This window comes from Sciurus carolinensis, chromosome 17, assembly GCF_902686445.1.
Source record: "Sciurus carolinensis chromosome 17, mSciCar1.2, whole genome shotgun sequence".
NCBI lineage: Eukaryota > Metazoa > Chordata > Mammalia > Rodentia > Sciuridae > Sciurus > Sciurus carolinensis.
The window spans coordinates 49209316-49224444 of NC_062229.1; the positions used below are offsets into that span (position 1 = coordinate 49209316).

General features: G+C 33.8%; 1 protein-coding gene across 1 annotated transcript in view; it reads left to right on the top strand.

The window, feature by feature from the left end:
- Nucleotides 1–15129, top strand: part of Tbc1d5 (TBC1 domain family member 5) — a 536784-nt gene that overhangs the window by 25334 nt on the left and 496321 nt on the right.

A 15129-nucleotide genomic window follows, 5' to 3' on the forward strand; every position in this document is an offset into this window, starting at 1 on the left:
CTTATGCATGTGATAGATGCTATACCACATAGCTGCACCCTCAGATACAGAGCTTTATTATAAATAATTGGCTCACATGATTATGGAGGCTGGAAAGTCCAAGATCTGCAGTTTTGTAGCTCTCAAATGAAGGCCTAAAAATGAGGAGAAACAATGGTGTAAGTTCTAGTAAAAACCTGAAGACAGAAGGATAGCTGAGGTTTCAATTTAAATTTGAAGGCAGGAAAAGACCAATGTCCCAACTCAGGGTAGTCAGGTAGAATGAGTTTCATCTTTCTCGATCCTTTTATTAAAGTCTTTGATTAAATGAAGCCTGCCCACCATGCTTTATTTGGTCTATCAATGCAAATGTAATCTAATTCTAAACATTCTGAGATACACTTGAGTACTATTTGACCAAGAGTTTGGATATCCTATGGACTAGCCAAGGGGACACCTTGAGCTTTTTTTTTTTTTCCCTGTACTTGATCCTGTCATGCTACTGCTTTCTGGCCTCCATAGTTTTTGATGAGAGATTGGTGTTAATCTTATTGGGGATCCTTTGTACAGGATGAGTTGCTTCTATCTTGCTTAACTAGAGCCTCTTTATGTTTTAATAGTTCAGTTATAATGTGTCTCTGGATCTCTGAGTTTATCTTACCTGGAGTTCATTGAGCTTCTTAAATCTGTGGATTCATGTCTTTCACCAGATTTGGGGCTGGGGCCTGTAAAAATAGCAAAAAGTGGTTTTGACGTTGCCTTTTTCTTTAGTATGTGCTTTGTTGTTGTAAAACTTTATTTTCTATAGTTTTGGCATAGTTGATTCTGAGTTACTGTTACTTTGCTTCTGTGGGAAGGAGGAAGTTGGAACTTAGCTTTGACATGTTGTTGAATTTTTTTGTGTTTTGGATTTGCGTTTCCTTGACTAATGATGCTGATCATCTTTTCTACATTTATTGGCCACTTGTATATTCTTTTTTTTTTTTTGGTTCCAAGGATTGAACTCAGGGGTGTTTAACCATGGAGCTGCATCTCCAACTCTGCTTTTTTTATTTTTTATTTTTTTATTTTTTTATTTTTTTGAGACAGGATCCTGCTGAGTTGCATGTTGCATAGGGCCTTGCTAAGTTGCTGAGGCTGAGTTTGAACTGGAGATCCCCCTGCCTCAGTCTACCCATTTGCTGGATTACAGGCGTGTACCACCCTGCCTGGTGGCCATTTGTATATTCTTTGAATATTTTTCTGTTCAAATCCTTTGCCCAGTTCTTAGTTGGATTTTCTTTCCATTTATTGAATTTTAAGGGTTCTTTATATGTGTGTGTATATATGTAGGTAAAAGTTCCTTATCATATATATGATTTAGAAATATTTTCTCCCATCCTTTTAGATTGTCTTTTTACTTTAGGATAATTGATACCCAATTTATCTTTCTTTTGTTACATGTGCTTTTGGTGTCATTTCTAAAAACTATCAAACAGAGAAAAATGAAAAAGGGAAGAAAACTTGATGTCAGAAAAGAACCATGAGAGGACTTCTTAATTGCATCATAATTCTGCAAAGAGAATTTGATGAATAGGAATAGCAATAGGAAAAGCATAAAAGGTAGACTGTCAGAAATAGTCAGAAATGGCTTTTGGCATTGAAAATAGAGGGTGTTGTGTATAGCTTTAGATAACCTGGAATCTACTATCTGAATGACTAGTGAGTACTGTAGTTACTTCTACAGGACTCACTGAGTTGCATAATGGTGGTTAGAGTTCTCAGTTGCACTTTATTACACTTTTTACTATATTCTCCTGGTTGCTTTAGTGGTTTCTGGATGTCTGCTCACGTTAGGCTCTTTTTTGAGAAGTGATACCCCTGTTCAATGGTGAGCCTTTGCAGATTTGTCAGTGGGACCTTCATATTCCCGTTACATAGCTGTTAGGATCTTGACTTGACCTCTGTGCTAAATTGGGCTAAGTGTTTTTCAATAATTTAAAAAATGTTAGATGACAAAGATACAAGTTAGATTTTACTAAGCTTTTCATATAGAAAGATATGTAAAACTAGGCCTGAGACAACCTTTGTTAGCCTATAGTTATGGAGAAACAGAAAGGACTGGAGGTCATTCGTGTGTAATGGCCTATAACACACTTCAGTGTATGAAAATGCCACAACTTGTTCACCAGTCACGTATGTCCACATTGTTTTTCTTAGAAATATAACATGTAGTGAAAAAATAGTGTCACTTCACTAAAAAATATATCTAGTATATTGTTTTAAATGGGCCACTTCAAGACAAGTTAAGAGTTCAATATTTGTGTATAAATAATATATTTAACAAAAAATTAAGATAAAGTAAGGTAGAGTTAAGAAAACATTCAGGATAGTGGTAATCTATGTGGATGAGGGATGAAAGGAGGATCTTGAAGATTGTGGCATTGTTCTGCCTCTTTGGTTCAGAGATGAGTTTATAATGTCCATCCTGTGTTTCATAACATCTCCTGTGTATGTTATTATTCATGTATCAAGTACTTCATAATATAAATTTTAAAAGGTTTATAAGTATACTTAGTATAAAAATGTTCTTTTAATATTAATGAAATTCGTAGGACAAAAACCTCAGCATTTCTAAAATAGTCATTTGTCTTTAAATTCAGTACTCTCCAGATTTCTTTTTGTCTCATCACATTCTGAGGCCTAGAACCTTACTGTTATTTTTGACTTCTTTATCCTCATATTAATTTAATGTTTAGTGCTAGGAATATTATAAAGATTTTTTTCTGATAGAATAAGTGATTGAAGGCAATCTTTACACTGTTTTCCTTTCCTATAATACTAAGGCATCCAACAAATCCTTTTTTTTTTTTTTTTTTTTCCTTACCCAGTTTAATCTGTTTGTAGGGTCTGCATCAGGATTCCAGGATCCTGCATGCCTTTATTGTTTCCAGACTGACCTTCCTGGGTTGTATTCTTCCTTCTCTTTAGTTCTTTCTTACTGATACTGTATTAATCTTTCTAGAACATTGCTTTGATCATTCTACACAACTCCTCAGAAAGCATGAACCTCTAAGAATTCCTTATTATAGAATGTTGAGATATGTATTCTTCAGGTGGAGTACCAGGTTTCCATAGTTTGGTTTTAATCAAGTGCCCATACTTTCAGCTTTTTCCTCGAGGGGACAGATATGGTGACTCTCCTACTGGCTGCCTCATTCTGGGCCTGGCACTGTGATGAGAGGTGGGGAGGGAAAGTACTCCTGGATGCTGTTAATAATCATGCTATTGATGGTCTTCAGGCTTCCTCCAGCTTCATATATGTGTCTTTTTGTACTTGAACTGCTATCAGAATACTCCTTTATTTGTAGCAGTTTGTGAGTGTGTTAACTTCAGGAAGATCTTGTTTTATATCTTACTGGTATTCTGAGTTTCTGGCCTGCTTTTGGTTTCTAGTCTGGTTATGGTTGGATTCATTATCAGTTAAGTCATTCATCATTTCTTGTGTCATTAATCATTTCATGTGCCATAGTCTTAGACAAAGTTCTTTGCATGCCAGTAACAGAAACCCATACAAAGTGAGGATTTATATTTAAGAAATAGCATAGGTATCTTACAGGAATAGGAATTAAAATTGAATTTTATAGAGGAGTGGAAATTAGGAACTACACATTTTAGATCTAATTTCTGTGGATTTGGTATGGAATGGGGAAGGCAGAATGTATGTTTAGTCTACCATTTTTATTCAGTCTGAGTCCATTTTTTTTAGAGCCTGTTTGCTTATTTAATAGGTTCTTTGGATAATAGGTTGGTAATAGGTACTTGCATTATGAATGACCAGTTGTATATGTCTAGTATACATTTATATTTACAAACCAACAATTAAAAGTATAATTTTTACCATAAGTGATGTCAGTCAAAATATTTCAAGTGAGTTATTTAAAATTCTTTGACCTTGAAGGTTTTATTAGGAAATATGAACCAAGTATAAAGATTTTGAAGCTTCCAGGGAAAATAAGTTAGGAGTATTTCAGTATACTAATACTTTAGCATGTGTGCCAAAGTAAAAAGGCCTAGAAGAAAAGGGAGAATAAAAACAATATAGGTATTTTCCTTTGTTGAGGTTTAATGTTTTTGTTTCTTAGAAATGGCCTATGTTTACCACTTGTTCTTAAATAGTTCCAATGGCAGTCCTCCCTTTGAAAAATTAATGATTTGTTTTACTGGAAAAGCTTAAATCATCACACATTATCAGATTATGGCAAGAATGTTTGGAAACCAGAGATACTATATGCTTTTGGGAATGTGAGTTGATAGAGCTATTTGGTCAGTATCCAGTAAAATGGAAAATAGCATATATCCCATCAATTTTACTTTTATATAAACTCTAAAGCAGTGGTTTTCAACCAGGGTGATCTTACCACCAGAGGACATTTGGCAATTCCTAGAGACATTTTTGGTTGTCATGCCTGGAGATTATTATTGACATCTAATGATTAGAGGCCAGGTATGTTGCTAAATGTCCTACAGTTTATAGGACAGACCCCAACAATAGGGAATGATCCAGCCCAAGACATCTGTAGTGCCAAAGTTGAGAAACACTGCTTTAGAGAAACTTTATATGAACAGAGAGACTTGTTTAAGAATATTCGTTAAAGCATTGTAATAATGAAAAATAAGAAACAACCTAAATATTCATTATTGGGGGAATGGATAACTAAAATGTATATGCATATATGTTTCAGTATAATCATTAAGAGGAAAAAAATAGATTGATAAACATATCAATAGATTTCAAAATGTTGAATGAAAAAGCAAGTACTTTTAGTGTGATACCATTTGTCAACTGAAAAATATACAAAACACAACTGCTATTTAGATATGTAAATTAGAAGATGGAAAATAGATTGAGGCCACGTTCCACTCTCATGATAATGGTTACTAATAAGGAGGAGACAGTGATTTTGGGGATAGTCCACAGCAAGCTTCAACTTTTAAAAAATATATGTAATGAAGCAAATATGATTTCATATTTGTGTGAATTTGAATGCATAATTTGAACATTATTATGTTTTGGTGGGATATGGATATTTGTAATATTACTATTTTTAATAGTTTAAAAAAAATTTCAGCCTAATGAAAAGATCATCTGTGAATTCTCTCTAGTACTTAGTGTAGCATGTTGCATGTATTTTTTCATTTCTTCCTGTCTAGAAAATTAATTTGACTTTCGTGAGAAGTATAAAGATTTTTGTTTAATTTGTGTAAAAGTGAAGGAACCATATTGAGTGGACAGAACCAGTAAATTTGTGCTTAATTCACATAGGTGAAAGGCTGTCATAAAGAAACGCCTAAAAAACGATTTGATTTTTGAGCATTAGAATATATAGAAATAATTGAGTTTTCAGTAGACATATGAAGTATTTCTCCTCTTTTGATATTTCATTGCATTGATGTTTGTTATAAAAATATCTCATTGTAGTAATTTAAAATCTTTTCGGTTACCTATCCAGGAAATTTAGGTGATTCTAGGAACTTATAAAATGTACTTAAAATAAAACTGGGATTTTTATGAATAAGTTACACTTCACTGTGAAAATTTTATAAATGTTATTGAAGAGAGAAAGTGGATTTAATGTCATAGCCAGTAGACTTTTAAAAAAATTTTTCGGAATAGGAGGATCAATTTTTATGAGATAAGTTAAATTGACATAAAGTGGAGAATAGTTTATAACCTGTATTTTTTTTCTTAAAGTGTTACAAAATTAAGTATCTCAAATACAGTATAATTAAAAGTTATAATAACTAGTCATGATATCTTTGAATTTAAATTATCTCAAATTAAGTAACAAATTAAAATTGCATTTGTAATTATATGGCAGTTGATAGTTTTTAAACAAACGCATTTACCAAAAATTATCCCAAAGTTTAGGAAACCCACTATTTAAATTTAAAAACTTTAAATAACCTTTAATGATTTTTGTTTATCCTTTTAGTACTTAAAAGCAAAAGTAATAACCCATATCTTTTTATATGTAAATGTCAGTACAATCAAAAGATGACTGAAAATTAATGACTTAAAAAAAAGTCTTAAAATTTTAGATTAGAGCTATTTTTTTGTCAAAGGATATGATACAAGTTATAAGAATGGCATAATTATAAAATTCATAAAGATAATTTAAATTCAGAATATTTAATTTAAAATAATTTAAGTTCAAATATATAATTATGAATGTTAAGTCACATAACCTTTTAAGATAATTTTTATAATTAGGTGAGAACAAGGCATGAACTATTTCACTTGATTTTCTTGCTAATATTTGTAATTTAATACTAAAGTTAGTCCTTAATTGCTGAAAAAGTTGTATATAACATGGTTACCAAGTATTCTTCTATAATATATATATATAGTACATTTTAAGGATTTACTATTCAAGAAATGTTACTTAAAAAGTCTTAAAATAGTATCTTTATCTACAGGGTGTGTGTGTATGTTTAAAGTCAAGGTAGACTTGTTTCTTTGGATTTACTGTTCATGGGAGATAATAGCTTATTAACCTTTAGAAAGTTAACTATTCACTTTCCTTCAAGTATAAAATACATGTTCTTCCAATGGAGGTATAAGATTCTGGTTTGAGCAAAAGGGTAAGGCCCTCTAGATCAACTCATTTTAGAGCCAGATATGTGAAATGGTAGTGTGAACACACTGCATTCTTTTGAGGCGTGGATTTTAATGAGATATTCTAGAGTGGCGAAATGAATTAACAGTTATTTTAAGACAATATACTCAAGGTGGAAAAAAACTGATTACTATACAAATTTTGGCTTCTATTCCCAGACCCCAGTAGGTAGGAGTTCAATGCCTACTTGGGCACTTATGAAGGGTCTTTTGGCGGAGGGCTTGTGGTTCTCTGACTTGGGATCTTAGACTTCAGATACTGGTGCTTTTAGCTATTAGATAAATGGGGTGGGAGAGAGTGGGCTGCTACCTTTGTTTTTTTCCCCCTGAAATGTTAAGCCAGTGCAAATGTCATGATAAAAAATTATGGGTTTGTGGCTTGATTTTTTTTTTTTTTTTTAATATTAAAAACAACCTGTGTTGTTGCTTTTACAACTTAAAAATGTTTTTAAAGTACATAACTTTTAGTTTATCCTGTTAAAACTTTGTTTACTGAACTTTCATATTTTAAGTAGGGATCAGGAAGTATAAGTGAAAACATCACAATTTTGGGAACATTATCTATACATAGATGTTATATGTTTAGGTTTGTTTTTAAACTCCTGCCTTTTTTTCTCCACAAAAATGACTTGAAATAACTAAGAACATGTACAAATATGATTATAACTTTGGTGTGGACTGCCAAAGTTTGAAATTATTATAAAGCCAAATATTCTCCTACACTGAACATTGTATCTGACTGAAACAATAACAATGTGTTTTCTTTTTTAATTTCACCATGAATTTCAAGCTTAAATCCTACTTCATTGTAAGCCACCAAAGTGTCTTATGTCTGCTCAGGTTTTACCTTTGTAACAATACAACTATAAAATATTTTGGGGAAGAATTCTTATGTAAGGATCTTATCCCTGAGCTTTTCAGAATGACTTAAACTTTTACTTCTTCATGGTTAAGTACAGGGGACAATTTTTGTTTCACTTTTACCTGATAGAAATTATAATCACTTGGTCCATTTTTTTTTTCTCTTTAAATTCTTTTTCCATACCTTTGGAAGTGGTACCATATGAATCTTGTAACCTCAATAAGCAGTTAAGTGGAAAAAAAAATCTTGCTAAACTGTTTGAGTTTGGTAGCACTTAAGTCAAATAGGTTAATGCATCATATCATTTACTTTATTTGTCATGTGTGCCTAATGATTGTCCTTTCAGTCTCCTGTGATGGGAATAATGTGAAGAAGCAGCTGTTGATTAGATTTTTGGATATCCTTTCCTCTTTACATTTTACATTCAGTTTACATATCTTAAACAGATATTTAAATGCTGTTCATGTGTTCCTTCACTCTCTAAGCTTTAACCATTATTTTATCTATTCTATAAAGCCAGAATCCCATGGGGTTATTGTGATGCTTTAGTCAGATGTGTCAAATATTTTTAAGAAATGACCAAACATTTATATAGGTATTAGTTATCATTCTTTCTCAGTTGATGTGATGCCATGATTTTGATCTTGCTGAGCAGGTTTGAATTTACATTTGATTTCTGCCAGAAGTCTGAGCAGGTTCTTTAAATGAACTGCATTTAAAAGTAAAAGAATTTGTTGTGCTTTGGAATTTGACAGGTGAAGTATGCGGAAGTATTACATAGCTCATCATAGTGAAGAGAATAGTTGATGGAAATTGGAATCCTGTTCATTCAATATAACTGAAAATGTATTCAGCCCTTGCTTATATGAGGTTGTAATTTCTTTATTTCATAAGGTTACAAATTAACAAATCCCCTAATTTAAAAAGCTAACCACAGTTTTGGCATTAGGGGCAGGCTGTTTCCATTAGGAGAGGAAATCTTTACCTCTTGAAATTTGAAATTTGTTCTCAAAATCTTGAAATTTGGTCTCTAAATAACTTCCTGTACTAAGTTGTCCCAATTTTGTTCATCTCCAGTCTATCCAGCCCACGTTCTTAGTTTAAAAAGTGTAAGAAAAATGCAGCTCAGTTCTGGTCCCAAGGCAGCTCAGACCCTTGAATCCAGGGGAGCAAGCACTCTGGGGTATCTGGTGTGAGTCGCAGCCCACTGACTACACCCAGAAAACCACTCGGGGACACAGGAACTCACACCAGAGATTTTAATTAGGTGGACAGCCAGACTCTGCTCTCAGTGCTGCACAGAGGTGGGGGTGGGATGGCGGGGGAGCTTCTCTTAAGTAGTGGAATTTCTGCAGGCTAATGTGAATCAGGCCAGTTGCTGGTGAGTAAGTTCCCAGCGTGAGGAGCAGACCAATGGCTGCCAAGAATGTTTGCAGGCTGACCACCAGACCAATGGCTGGCTAGGATGTTTGCAGAATGACATGTGGGTTTGTAAGATGGGAGGGGGAGCGGTAAATGATTGTAGCTTTATATTAAAAAGAACACTAGTCTGGGTTTGTGTTGCAGTAATTGTGGTGCAGTGTAATATCAGAACTGATGAAGAGTTATATACTTGTTTTCTTAGATTTTTACTGACCTTTTTTATTGCATATCAGACCTTCCATTTCTGTCTTCAGTCGGTCTGGAAAAATTTAAATCATGATCTATGTGAATATATCTTTTTAATATCCTTTTATTATACTTACTTGTGTTTTAGACTAGTGCTGCTCAAAGTAGAGTTTTCAGTTCAGTGTTGGTCTGCAAACTGATTTTACTAGTCTGATGAATCAAAGACAAATTCAGAGTACTCATTTAGAAATTTTTATAGCAACTTGACATTACCATGACATCCTAGCATATTATTTTTAAAACATATACTTTTATTGCATTGTGCAAGTTATTTTTTCCTCCAGTTCGTTGAAAGTATAAAAATTGGTCTTTTATCATAGTTTCAGATGCATTTTGTTAGACTCCTTTCATTTTCATAACTGCTCTTACATAGTTGCTTTTTGTTGTTGTTGTTGTTGTTGTTTTTGTTGGGGGCTGTACCAGGGATTGAACTCGGGGACACTCAGCCACATCCCCAGCCCTAGTTTGTGTTTTATTTAGAGATGGGGTCTCAGTGAGGCTTAGTGCCTCACTTTTCCTAAGTCTGGCTTTGAACTCTCTCAATCCCCATGCCTCAGCCTCTTGAGCTGCTGGGATTAAGGGCAGGCCACCATTGTTTCTTTGAGTGAACAGCATTTTAGATAGATTTTTAAAAAAACTATTCTCATTCATTGTGTGTGGTATCCTTGTTTGTTTTGTGAGTTTTGTTTTTTTGTTTTTGTTTTGACTAGAGTAGTGTTTTTAGAAAACTGTTGGATTTTGGGAGGCCATACTTGAACTTACTTTTATTCAGAGGATTTGTCTACCCTTTTGTCCAGTTACCTGCCTAACAGTTTAAGAATACTTTTTTTTTTTTTTAAATCTCGCATTTTCTTTTATTGAACGTTTTATTTTTGAGACTTACTGGATCATGTACGTAGGGCAAAGTGAGACCAAGAACCTTTGGGAAGGGTAATTTGTGGCTATCACCTCAGGATTGATAAAACAGTCTCAAAATGACAGAATTATAGAGATGGAATTAGTGGTTGGTGATGACTGGGGCAGGTGTGACTATAAAGGGGTAATAGCAGGGAGATGCTTGTGGCCCCCTCCCCACTGTTAACATGACAGTGTAGCATTTTGGAGTACCATAGATGTTTCCTTTTGAGACTGCAAAGTCTTTTCTCTTGAGCCTTGTGCAGTCATTAAAATGTAAACTCAGTTTCACCAATCTTAGGGAAGTATACTAGGGATGAAATCTGTTTTCTGAGTTGCTTGCTCTTTCCTAAAGTTTCTACTTTCATTCGTGTATAGCTTATGTGGATACTGAGTACACTCATTTAGAAAATTTTTATAGCAACTTTCTTGGTAGTTAAGCAATTCATTAAAACAAAAATTTTCCTAACTTAAAATTGTAGCTACCAGTATCAAGGTACATAGTTTTCCATACAACTGGAAACCAAGTGTCCCTTTCTGTCCATAGTATAGTCGTATGAAGTAGGCTCTTATGCCTCAATTCTCTAATATTTTCATTATTTTAATAATCATTTTTTCTTATCTCTCTGGTCTGTCAGACTTGTTTTCTTTTACAAGCCATCACAATTTACCCCCAGTTTTGCTTTCTAATCTTGTTTTCCACTGTTCTTTCACTAGCCCTATTACGGTTTATTAAGGACATGTACTATAGCTATCAGTTTTACTTACTTAATACTGTTTAAATGCTGTCTCTTTTTAACTCCCACTCGCCCTTCTAGCACTGTTGACATTTTAGGCTGAATAATTCATTTTTGTGGGAGGCTGTCCTGTTCATTGTAGTATGTTTGGCAGTATCCTTAGTCTTTACATACTAGATGCAGATATTTCCCATTTGACAAGCTAAAGTTTCTCCAAATATTGCCACACATCTTCTTGGGAAAAGTGTGTTTCTTGATTGACAACCACTGTTCTAGCTCTGTGTGATTTTAGTCTTAGTTGAGAATCTTTCCCTGACTATCCCTGCCTACTGTAACTTACTACCTTGTGGATTTTCTGTAGTATATAATATCTTGATTATGTGTTTGTATTTTATTGTTTTTGTATGTGAATTTCTATTTTTATGTGTTGATGTGCCTTATTTTCCAAGTTCTAGAGGTCTGGGATGGTGTATTTCACTTTTTTGGTTGCTATTGTGGTCAATTCCATGCACTTTGTTAATAACTATGTTACTTTTAAAATTTTTTCTTTTTTTATGGGATGGCAATAAGGGTTAAGTTGAATTACACTTGAAAATATAGGGAATTTTAAAGTACTCTATGAGACTATCAATGGTAATTATGAGACCTAGAAAACAATATTCGTGTTACAATTGTGTATATATCCGATAATAACTGAAAAATTCAAAACAATGCAAGATAATCATAAAAATATCAGATTTAATTTCTATTAGATGTATCCTTATACAAGTAACCAGAAAAACGTACAGTAGGGCAAAAATTAAAAACAAAACAAATATAGAATGTGGAAGGATTTGTAGAGGCATGAAGGACAAATGATTAGTTCCATAGAATGAGAAGAGCAAAGCAATCAATATGTCGGGGTAGGTTGTTAGGAATGATGGAGTTAACATCTAGTTTGGGAAGGATTTTTGCAAAGATGACAGTTGTGATACGTGAATGCTGGTAAGCCAAATACAAGTTGAGCATCAAGAGTTTTGATTTTTTTTTTTACTACCAACTAGAGAAATGTGTATGATTCACCCCAGTGGGGAAAGATAGAGCCCAGTTAAAGATTCTTCACACTATTTTGTTTACAAATTAGCAAATAAATTAGTGAAATAAATTGAAGCCTGAATCTAAGTACTTTTATAGGGTGCCTGATGGCTTTTGGATCTAGGTCAAAGTCTTTCATGAATATAGTTGTAAATATAGAATATATCCCCATAGAAAAATTAATGTATGAAGAAAATAAATTTAGTAACCCTTCCCAAAGTCAGAGAAAAACTACTATAATCATTTTAGTTAATTCAGTTCTCTTAAATTTTGTATAATTGTGGTTTCTATCTACAGGTATATCGAGGTATATTACTGGGTCTATATTTGTATGTAGATACACACTAAGTATGTTGGAATTTCCACAGCTGCCTTTTTTTTTTTTTTTTTTGTACTGGGAATTGAACTTAGGGGTGCTTAACCACTGAGCCCCATCCTTAGCCCTTTTTATTTTTTTTTTGAGACAGGGTATGACTAAATTGTTTAGGAACTCACTGAAGTGACTGAGGTTGACTTTGAACTAGAAATTCTCCTGCTTCAGCCTTCTGAGCTACTGGGATTACAGGTGTGTGCCACCATGCTGGGCCACACAGCTTTCTTGGAATATGAGGTGACTATATATAGAAACAGTGCATGTTAGAGCAAAAAGATTGCAGAAACTTGGGCCATCAATACTTAATACTTTTAGGCAAAATACAAAACATTGATAATTATACATTGTATAGCATTGGAATACTACAGCCCTGTGAGTTTTTAATATTAAATATCTGGGATACTCACTTTGAGGACAGTTCATAAATCTAACCTTTAATCTTCTTATGTTAACTTTGTTAATAAATTTTGATATATAAAAACAAAGTTTTTTTTCTATTCTAGTTAGTTATATGTAGCAATAGAATGCATTTGACACATCATACATAAATGGAGTCTTAACTTCCCATTCATCTTGTCATATATGATGTAGAGTTACACAGGTCATGTAATCATATAGGCACATAGGGTAATAGTGTCTGATTCATTTTATCTTTTATACCCCTATGCCCCCTCTCCTCCTTTCACTCCCATCTGTCTAGTCCAAAATACCTTTATTCCTCTCCCAATCCCTTATTGGGATTATTAGCATCTGCATATCAGAGAAAATAGTCAGCCTTTGGTTCTTTGGGATTGGCTTATTTTGCTTAGCATAATATTCTCCAGTTCTATCCATTTTATCCATTTAATGCCTTGATTTCATTTTTCTTTAAGGTTGAGTAATATTCCATTGTATATATATACCACAGTTTCTTTATCCATTCATCTGTTGAAGGGCACCTAGCCTGGTTCCATAGTTTAGCTATTGTTAATTGAGCTGCTATAAACTTTGATGTGACTGGGTCACTGTAGTATGCTGATTTTAAGTTGTTTGGGTATAAACTGAGAAGTGGGATGACTGGATCAAATGGTGGTTTTCTGGGGAGTCTCCATACTGCTTTCCATAGTGTTTGCCCCAATTTGCAGCCCCACCAGCAGTGTATGAGTGTACCTTTTTTCCCTACATCCTTGACAAACTTGTTATTGCTTATATTCTTGATAATTTTCATTCTAACTGGAGTGAGATGGAATCTCAGTGCAATTTTGATTTGCATTTCTCTAATTGCTAGATATGTTAATCCTTTTTTCATATACTTGTTTTTTTAAATTTATTTTTATTGTAAATGGGATACATCTTGTTTCTCTGTTTGTACATGAAGTAGAGGCATACCGTTTTTGTAAACATACATTTACCTAGGGTAATAGTTTTTGATTCATTCTGTTATTTTTTTCTTACCCCCACCCCTCTTTTCCCTCTATTATAGTCCCTCCTTCCTCCATTCTTGCCCTCCTCCCACCCCCCCATTATGTGTCATCATCTGCTTATCAGCGAGATCATTTGTCCTTTGGTTTTTAAAGATTGGCTTATCTCACTTAGCATGATAGTCTCCAGTTTCATCCATATGCCTGCAAATGCCATAATTTTATTATTCTTTATAGCTGAGTAATATTCCATTGTATATACATACCACAGTTTCTTTATCCATTTATCAATTGAAGGACGTCTAGGTTGGTTCCACAATCTGGCTATTGTGAATTGATCAGCTATGAACATTGATGTGGCTGTATCTCTGTAGTATGCTGATTTTTAAGTCCTTTGGGTATAGGCCGAGGAGTGGGATAGCTAGGTCAAATGGTGGTTCCATTCCAAGTTTTCCAAGGAATCTCCACACTGCTTTCCAGAGTGGCTGCACTAATTTGCAGCCCCACCAGCAATGTATGAGTGTACCTTTTTCCCCACATCCTCGCCAACATCTGTTGTTGCTTGTATTCTTGATAATCGCCATTCTAATTGGGGTGAGATGGAATCTTAGGGTAGTTTTGATTTGCATTTCTCTTACTACTAGAGATGTTGAACATTTTTTCATATATCCGTTGATTGCTTATAGATCTTCTGTGAAGTGTCTGTTCATTTCCTTAGCCCATTTGTTGATTGGGTTATTTGTATTCTTGATGTATCATATACTTGTTGATTGACTATTTCTTTGAAGTGTCTGTTCAGTTCCTTAACCCATTTATTGATTATTTATTTATTTATTTATTTTGGTGTTAAGTTTTTTGAGTTCTTTATATATCCTGGAGATTAGTGCTCTATCAGAGGTGTGTCTGGTAAAGACTTTTTCCTGAAGATTTAAAGTTTTTTAAAATAACCAGACTTATTGTATTTTAGTATTGCCTCTAAGAAAATTAATTACAAATAAGTGAGGAATACACATTTTAAAAACACTTGTGCAGTTTCACGTTTATAGAAAAATTGAGCAGAAAGTACAAAGAGTTCCCATATATCTGTTCTCCCCAGGATACACATTTTTCCCTAAGATATCTCACTATATGTAATGTTACATATAGAAAAAAAGACTTTACATCCTAAACCAAATATATATTATTTTGGAAAACTATGCATTACAAAAAATAATTTCATTCAAATCCAGGGTTTCCTGGTGGGCAGATAGAAGAGCAAGCACTTTTACCGTTGTGGGCCAGATAATTCTTTTTTGGTGAGGTGGGGAGCTCCCTTGTGCGTTGTACAGCATCCCTTACCTGTAAACACTAGATGTCAACAATACTTCCCAGTCACAACATCCCAGAATGTTTGTAGACATTGTCACATTTCCACTGGGGAACAAAATGGCCCCTAGTGGAGAACCATTATTCTAACCAATACATCATATATGGTGTTGTAGAAT